This window comes from Mytilus californianus, unplaced genomic scaffold (genome assembly GCF_021869535.1).
Source record: "Mytilus californianus isolate M0D057914Y unplaced genomic scaffold, xbMytCali1.0.p SCAF_2, whole genome shotgun sequence".
NCBI classification, from domain to species: Eukaryota; Metazoa; Mollusca; class Bivalvia; order Mytilida; family Mytilidae; genus Mytilus; species Mytilus californianus.
In genome coordinates this window covers 100,811,600-100,819,935 of record NW_026262668.1, presented here as the reverse complement: position 1 = coordinate 100,819,935, position 8,336 = coordinate 100,811,600, and the positions used below count along the sequence as shown (strand labels likewise).

Genomic DNA, 8,336 nt, shown 5'->3' with positions numbered 1-8,336 from the left:
TTCATTCTGCTTGAATACTTCAATTACTCAATGTAATTTATTATAACATTTCTATCATAAATGAGTGAAAGTTACTTCATTATTTTTATTTATTGGCCTGAAAAGTTGAAATTTTGAGGAAATGACATGTATAAATGGACCAAAAGAGACCTTATAAAGAAAACAAAGGGGTCCATTAGTGGTATTTATCATCCTAAAGTCATCTTTTGTATCATATTCAACTGTTTTTAGGAAGATGAGATAAATATTTAATCATTATTGGTCCACACTATATTCTATCATGATGTGGCTTGGTTTGGATTTTTCGAAGAAATTTTGCACGAATCGCTGAAGATGTCGTCGTACATTATACTAGATTATTCTCAAACTATTGAACTGATTATGACAAAACATGGCAGGAATGCTTGAAAAAAACAGTATTACAAAGGAAAAAATCCCTTTCAGTTTATTGAATAAAAATGTCTTCTTCAGGTGTAATACCACCAAATCATGGCACGTCACATCCGGTTGCATACAAAAATAGGTCGAAAAAATATTCCCTTGAATTTGACAGTTGTAGGTAATTAATCCATCATTTTATTGCAGTAAAACATTTCTGGGTCAAAAACATATAAATGTATCTTGAGTATTTCAAAGCATCCTTTTTTTATTATTTGGGGTTTCTGTAGAATATTTTGGAAACTTGAGGTTACATGGTTACTAAAGCTTGTACACAGGTTATATAAGGAGGGAAATTTGATTGGTTAACTGACAGTTATGGTTATTTTCTTATATGCAATGACATTTTATGTGAATTTTTTTCTATAGTACTGGACAGGATAAAACTTTACTCATGCAAAGTATTTTTTAATTTGAAACAAAGATAAATTCTGCACAATTTTTTGAAAAGTGCAAATTTAAAAAGACTAATAGGGGAAAATCAATGGTGGTATAACACCTAATATGGGGTGCTGTACATGCACCTTTGATCTTGTGAGTACTCTCATGTGTTAAAATTTCTTGCTGTTCAAATGAAATATTACAAACAATGAAATATTCTGAGTGGATTGAGTCTCCAAAACACATTTTATGAGAACATTTCCTTGAAATAGGACTCTACCATGAATATTAGTTAACAGAACAAGCCATACTTCACGGTGTTTTTGGGAGCTTTTTATCCTTTTTTCTTATATTCTGCTATAATAGAAAGTTTTCTCTCAGAAATATTTTAATAAATATATAGTTATAAGTAAATGTGATAATTTTTTCAAGCAGTAACAACAAATTATTCACTAATAGAGAAGCTTTTTATGTCCCTCTCTGGAACGCAGCGTAAATTTTAGTTTTACGTAAGGGCTTATTAAAACCTCCAGTAAACTTTTATATGGATTGTTCATTCTGCTTGAATACTTCAATTACTCAATGTAATTTATTATAACATTTCTATCATAAATGAGTGAAAGTTACTTCATTATTTTTATTTATTGGCCTGAAAAGTTGAAATTTTGAGGAAATGACATGTATAAATGGACCAAAAGAGACCTTATAAAGAAAACAAAGGGGTCCATTAGTGGTATTTATCATCCTAAAGTCATCTTTTGTATCATATTCAACTGTTTTTAGGAAGATGAGATAAATATTTAATCATTATTGGTCCACACTATATTCTATCATGATGTGGCTTGGTTTGGATTTTTCGAAGAAATTTTGCACGAATCGCTGAAGATGTCGTCGTACATTATACTAGATTATTCTCAAACTATTGAACTGATTATGACAAAACATGGCAGGAATGCTTGAAAAAAACAGTATTACAAAGGAAAAAATCCCTTTCAGTTTATTGAATAAAAATGTCTTCTTCAGGTGTAATACCACCAAATCATGGCACGTCACATCCGGTTGCATACAAAAATAGGTCGAAAAAATATTCCCTTGAATTTGACAGTTGTAGGTAATTAATCCATCATTTTATTGCAGTAAAACATTTCTGGGTCATAAACATATACATGTATCTTGGGTATTTCAAAGAATCATTATTGTTTTATTTGGGATTTCTATAGAATATTTTGGAAACTTGAGGTTGCATGGTTACTAAAGCTTGTACACAAAAGATGCGCCTGTTTCTCCTCTTCAAGACCTATATAGTCATACCCCGTGACACCCCTCATTACTTTTCTCTAGAAGCCATGGAATAGGCCAACCCCCCTGTTTTTAACAAACTTTTTTCAAATTTTGAGCTCTAGTTTCAAATTTTTGAACATAGCGCCCTTCGATACCTTGCGCAAAAGATGCGCCTGTCTCTCCTCTACAAGACCTATATAGTCATACCCCATGACACCCCTCATTATTTTTCTCTAGAAGCCATGGAATAGGCCAACCCCCCTGTTTTTAACAATTTTTTTTCAAATTTTGAGCTCTAGTTTCAAATTTTTGAACATAGCGCCCTTCGATACCTTGCGCAAAAGATGCGCCTGTTTCTCCTCTACAAGACCTATATAGTCATACCTAGTGACACCCCTCATTATTTTTCTCTAGAAGCCATGGAATAGGCCAACCCCCCTGTTTTTAAGAACTTTTTTTCAAATTTTGAGCTCTAGTTTCAGATTTTTGAACATAGCGCCCTTCGATACCTTGCGCAAAAGATGCGCCTGTTTCTCCTCTACAAGACCTATATAGTGATACCCCGTGATACCCCTCATTATTTTTCTCTAGAAGCCATGGAATAGGCCAACCCCCCTGTTTTTAACATTTTTTTTGTCAAATTTTGAGCTCTAATTTCAAATTTTTTAACATAGCACCCTTCGAAACCTTGCGCAAAAGATGCGCCTGTTTCTCCTCTACAAGACCAATTTAGTCATACCCCGTGAACCCCTCATTATTTTTCTCTAGAAGCCATGGAATAGGCCAACCCCCCTGTTTTTAACAAATTTTTTTCAAATTTTGAGCTCTAGTTTCAGATTTTTGAACACAGCGCCCTTCGATACTTTGCGCAAAGGATGCGCCTGTTTCTCCTCTGCAAGACCTATATAGTCATACCCCGTGATACCCCTCATTATTTTTCTCTAGAAGCCATGGAATAGGCCAACCCCCCTGTTTTTAACATTTTTTTTGTCAAATTTTGAGCTCTAGTTTCAGATTTTTGAACATAGCACCCTTCGATACCTTGCGCAAAAGATGCGCCTGTTTCCCCTCTACAAGACCAATTTAGTCATACCCCGTGACACCCCTCATTATTTTTCTCTAGAAGCCATGGAATAGGCCAACCCTCCTGTTTTTAACATTTTTTTTTTCAAATTTTGAGCTCTAGTTTCAGATTTTTTAACATAGCGCCCTTCGATACCTTGCGCAAAAGATGCGCCTGTTTCTCCTCTACAAGACCTATATAGTCATACCCCGTGACACCCCTCATTATTTTTCTCTAGAAGCCATAGAATAGCCCCCCCCCCTGTTTTTTACAATTTTTTTCAAATTTTGAGCTCTAGTTTCAGGTTTTTGAACATAGCGCCCTTCGATATCTTACGCAAAAAATGCGCCTGTTTCTCCTCTACAAGACCTATATAGTCATACCTAGTGACACCCCTCATTATTTTTCTCTAGAAGCCATGGAATAGGCCAACCCCCCTGTTTTTAACATTTTTTTTCAAATTTTGAGCTCTAGTTTCAGATTTTTGAACATAGCGCCCTTCGATACCTTGCGCAAAAGATGCGCCTGTTTCTCCTCTTCAAGACCTTTATAGTCATACCCCGTGACACCCCTCATTATTTTTCTCTAGAAGCCATGGAATAGGCCAACCCCCCTGTTTTTAACAATTTTTTTTTCAAATTTTGAGCTCTAGTTTTAGATTTTTGAACATAGCGCCCTTTGATACCTTGCGCAAAAGATGCGCCTGTTTCTCCTCTACAAGACCTATATAGTCATACCCCGTAACACCCCTCATTATTTTTCTCTAGAAGCCATGGAATAGGCCAACCCCCCTGACTTTAACAATTTTTTTTCACATTTTGAGCTCTAGTTTCAGATTTTTGAACATAGCGCCCTTCGATACCTTGCGCAAAAGATGCGCCTGTTTCTCCTCTACAAGACCTATATAGTCATACCCCGTGACACCCCTCATTATTTTTCTCTAGAAGCCATGGAATAGGCCAACCCCCCTGTTTTTAACAATTTTTTTTCAAATTTTGAGCTCTAGTTTCAGATTTTTGAACATAGCGCCCTTCAATACCTTGCTCAAAAAATGCGCCTGTTTCTCCTCTACAAGACCTATATAGTCATACCCCGTGACACCCCTCATTATTTTTCTCTAGAAGCCATGGAATAGGCCAACCACCCTGTTTTTAAGAACTTTTTTTCAAATTTTGAGCTCTAGTTTCAGATTTTTGAACATAGCGCCCTTCGATACCTTGCGCAAAAGATGCGCCTGTTTCTCCTCTTCAAGACCTATATAGTTATACCCCGTGACACCCCTCATTATTTTTCTCTAGAAGCCATGGAATAGGCCAACCCCCCTGTTTTTAACAATTTTTTTTTCAAATTTTGAGCTCTAGTTTTAGATTTTTGAACATAGCGCCCTTTGATACCTTGCGCAAAAGATGCGCCTGTTACTCCTCTACAAGACCTATATAGTCATACCCCGTAACACCCCTCATTATTTTTCTCTAGAAGCCATGGAATAGGCCAACCCCCCTGACTTTAACAATTTTTTTTCACATTTTGAGCTCTAGTTTCAGATTTTTGAACATAGCGCCCTTCGATACCTTGCGCAAAAGATGCGCCTGTTTCTCCTCTACAAGACCTATATAGTCATACCCCGTGACACCCCTCATTATTTTTCTCTAGAAGCCATGGAATAGGCCAACCCCCCTGTTTTTAACAATTTTTTTTCAAATTTTGAGCTCTAGTTTCAGATTTTTGAACATAGCGCCCTTCAATACCTTGCTCAAAAAATGCGCCTGTTTCTTCTCTACAAGACCTATATAGTCATACCCCGTGACACCCCTCATTATTTTTCTCTAGAAGCCATGGAATAGGCCAACCACCCTGTTTTTAAGAACTTTTTTTCAAATTTTGAGCTCTAGTTTCAGATTTTTGAACATAGCGCCCTTCGATACCTTGCGCAAAAGATGCGCCTGTTTCTCCTCTTCAAGACCTATATAGTCATACCCCGTGACACCCCTCATTATTTTTCTCTAGAAGCCATGGAATAGGCCAACCCCCCTGTTTTTAACAATTTTTTTTCAAATTTTGAGCTCTAGTTTCAGATTTTTGAACATAGCGCCCTTCGATACCTTGCGCAAAAGATGCGCCTGTTTCTCCTCTTCAAGACCTATATAGTCATACCCCGTGACACCCCTCATTATTTTTCTCTAGAAGCCATGGAATAGGCCAACCCCCCTGTTTGTAACAATTTTTTTTCAAATTTTGAGCTCTAGTTTCAGATTTTTGAACATAGCGCCCTTCAATACCTTGCTCAAAAAATGCGCCTGTTTCTCTTCTACAAGACCTATATAGTCATACCCCGTGACACCCCTCATTATTTTTCTCTAGAAGCCATGGAATAGGCCAACCCCCCTGTTTTTAACAATTTTTTTTCAAATTTTGAGCTCTAGTTTCAGATTTTTGAACATAGCGCCCTTCGATACCTTGCGCAAAAGATGCGCCTGTTTCTCCTCTTCAAGACCTATATAGTCATACCCCGTGACACCCCTCATTATTTTTCTCTAGAAGCCATGGAATAGGCCAACCCCCCTGTTTTTAACAATTTTTTTCAAATTTTGAGCTCTAGTTTCAGATTTTTGAACATAGCGCCCTTCGATACCTTTCTCAAAAAATGCGCCTGTTTCTCCTCTACAAGACCTATATAGTCATACCCCGTGACACCCCTCATTATTTTTCTCTAGAAGCCATGGAATAGGCCACCCCCCCTGTTTTTAACAATTTTTTTCAAATTTTGAGCTCTAGTTTCAGATTTTTGAACATAGCGCCCTTCAATGCCTTGCTAAAAAAATGCGCCTGTTTCTCCTCTACAAGACCTATATAGTCATACCCCGTGACACCCCTCATTATTTTTCTCTAGAAGCCATGGAATAGGCCAACTTTTAACATTTTTTTTTCAAATTTTGAGCTCTAGTTTCAGATTTTTGAACATAGCGCCCTTCGATACCTTGCGCAAAAGATGCGCCTGTTTCTCCTCTACAAGACCTATATAGTCATACCCCGTGACACCTCTCATTATTTTTCTCTAGAAGCCATGGAATAGGCCAACCCCCCTGTTTTTAACAATTTTTTTTCAAATTTTGAGCTCTAGTTTCAGATTTTTGAACATAGCGCCCTTCGATACCTTGCGCAAAAGATGCGCCTGTTTCTCCTCTACAAGACCTATATAGTCATACCCCGTTACACCCCTCATTATTTTTCTCTAGAAGCCATGGAATAGGCCAATCCCCCTGTTTTTGACAATTTTTTTTCAAATTTTGAGCTCTAGTTTCAGATTTTTGAACATAGCGCCCTTCGATACCTTGCGCAAAAGATGTGCCTTTTTCTCCTCTTCAAGACCTATATGGTCATATCCCGTGATACCCCTCATTATTTTTCTCTAGAAGCCATGGAATAGGCCAACCCCCCCGTTTTTAACATTTTTTTTTCAAATTTTGAGCTCTAGTTTCAGATTTTTTAACATAACGCCCTTCGATACCTTGATCAAAAGATGCGCCTGTTTCTCCTCTACAAGACCTATATAGTCATACCCCGTTACACCCCTCATTATTTTTCTCTAGAAGCCATGGAATAGGCCACCCCCCTGTTTTTAACAATTGTTTTCAAATTTTGAGCTCTAGTTTCAGATTTTTGAACATAGCGCCCTTCGATATATTGCGCAAAAGATGCGCCTGTTTCTCCTCTACAAGACCTATATAGTCATACCCCGTGACACCCCTCATTATTTTTCTCTAGAAGCCATGGAATAGGCCAAAATCCCTGTTTGTAACAATTTTTTTTCAAATTTTGAGCTCTAGTTTCAGATTTTTGAACACAGCGCCCTTCAATACTTTGCGCAAAAGATGCGACTGTTTCTCCTCTATAAGACCTATATAGTCATACCCCGTGACACCCCTCATTATTTTTCTCTAGAAGCCATGGAATAGGCCAATCCTCATATCTGCAAATGTGTATCTTAGTTCAATTAAACAATGACATCAAAGGTGCTGTATTTTACAGGGAAGGACTACTTTTACATACGCTCTAAATAGAAGTGGGTGCATTGGTGGTCTTACACCTACAAATATTCCCTTGACAGATGCAGATTTACTGTGGTACTGAATATTAGCCTAAAAAGAGATGTGACTTGTTTTATCAATAGATGGGATTAATACCATTTCATGATAGAGTTGAAATTGCAATATTTGGACGGAATTTCTGCCTTTTTTAATATTTTTCATTTAACGGCCGTTGCTGTCTTATTCATTTTTTCGGTTTTTAGATATATCGCCTTATTGTTCGCTGGCTTATTGTTCGCTAGCTTCAGCCTGGTATTTGCAATAGGATTATAAAAAAATGATGTACAATCATAAGTAATAAATGAAATAGTAGAGCTTTTAAATGTATATTCAAATACACTTTACTATTCACACCTATCCAACATTGCTTTCAACTGACTTGTGCAAGAATGTACACACTATTACATATTTTTAAAAAAGGTAGTTTAACTTCATCATTATCTCCTTCTATTCACAGTCAATTATTTCAATTCAAAAGCAAACAAAAATTCAGCAACAATCTTTTGGTGACCAGGTTCATGTATTGGTTTTCTTTTTTTAAAGAAAGCAACTTGTTTTCTCATATATAATCTGAGCAATGGCCATTCATTGCATTTTTTATCACTGGTCAGTCTTTTTTAAAAATGACAATTTTTTATCCCCCAAGTTCTATCAACTTACACCTCACATTTAATTAGATAAATACTACAGTTGATAGGACAGGTCACGTCGAATTTCCTGTCAACCACTGTTTCGCAAGCATCAATAGTTCGCGCAAACTACGCTTTACAACAGCTCAGGATTCAGGGAATTCGACGGAAAAATATTTTCAAAATTAGCTAAAATATTTTCAAAATTAGCTGAGATGATTTCCCAAGGGCAATACTATATTATTTCATTTTTTTATATAATAAATTTTATATTTCTTTTATATTTGTCAGTTTTCTCTGTCGAAAATATTTGTTTTCAGTTATGCATTTTGTCTCTGTTATAGCACCACCAGCCACTTAATTACAGACAGCATTACTTAACTTTGTACAGGCCATTAAGGTCAAATACAAGTGTATACCAGTTGTAACCTTCAGACGATAATCAACGAGTTCTTA

At 36.6% G+C, this 8,336-nt stretch overlaps 1 long non-coding RNA gene across 9 annotated transcripts; it reads right to left on the bottom strand.

The window, feature by feature from the left end:
• Nucleotides 1-2,183: 2,183 nt before the first annotated feature.
• LOC127730594 (uncharacterized) lies at nt 2,184-7,123 on the bottom strand. 9 transcript variants are annotated; one of them, XR_007995179.1, is made up of 6 exons: nt 7,062-7,123; nt 6,141-6,355; nt 4,735-4,911; nt 3,709-4,202; nt 3,194-3,357; nt 2,222-2,484 (listed from the first exon to the last, which is right to left on the bottom strand). It is a non-coding gene; the product is annotated as an uncharacterized LOC127730594 (long non-coding RNA). The 9 variants fall into 9 exon arrangements; XR_007995184.1 differs by lacking the exon at nt 7,062-7,123 and adding an exon at nt 6,734-6,941 and having other exon boundaries at nt 6,141-6,202; XR_007995186.1 differs by lacking the exons at nt 2,222-2,484; nt 3,194-3,357; nt 7,062-7,123 and adding exons at nt 2,184-2,198; nt 2,553-2,647 and having other exon boundaries at nt 6,141-6,514.
• Between the last annotated feature and the right edge of the window lie 1,213 nt (nt 7,124-8,336).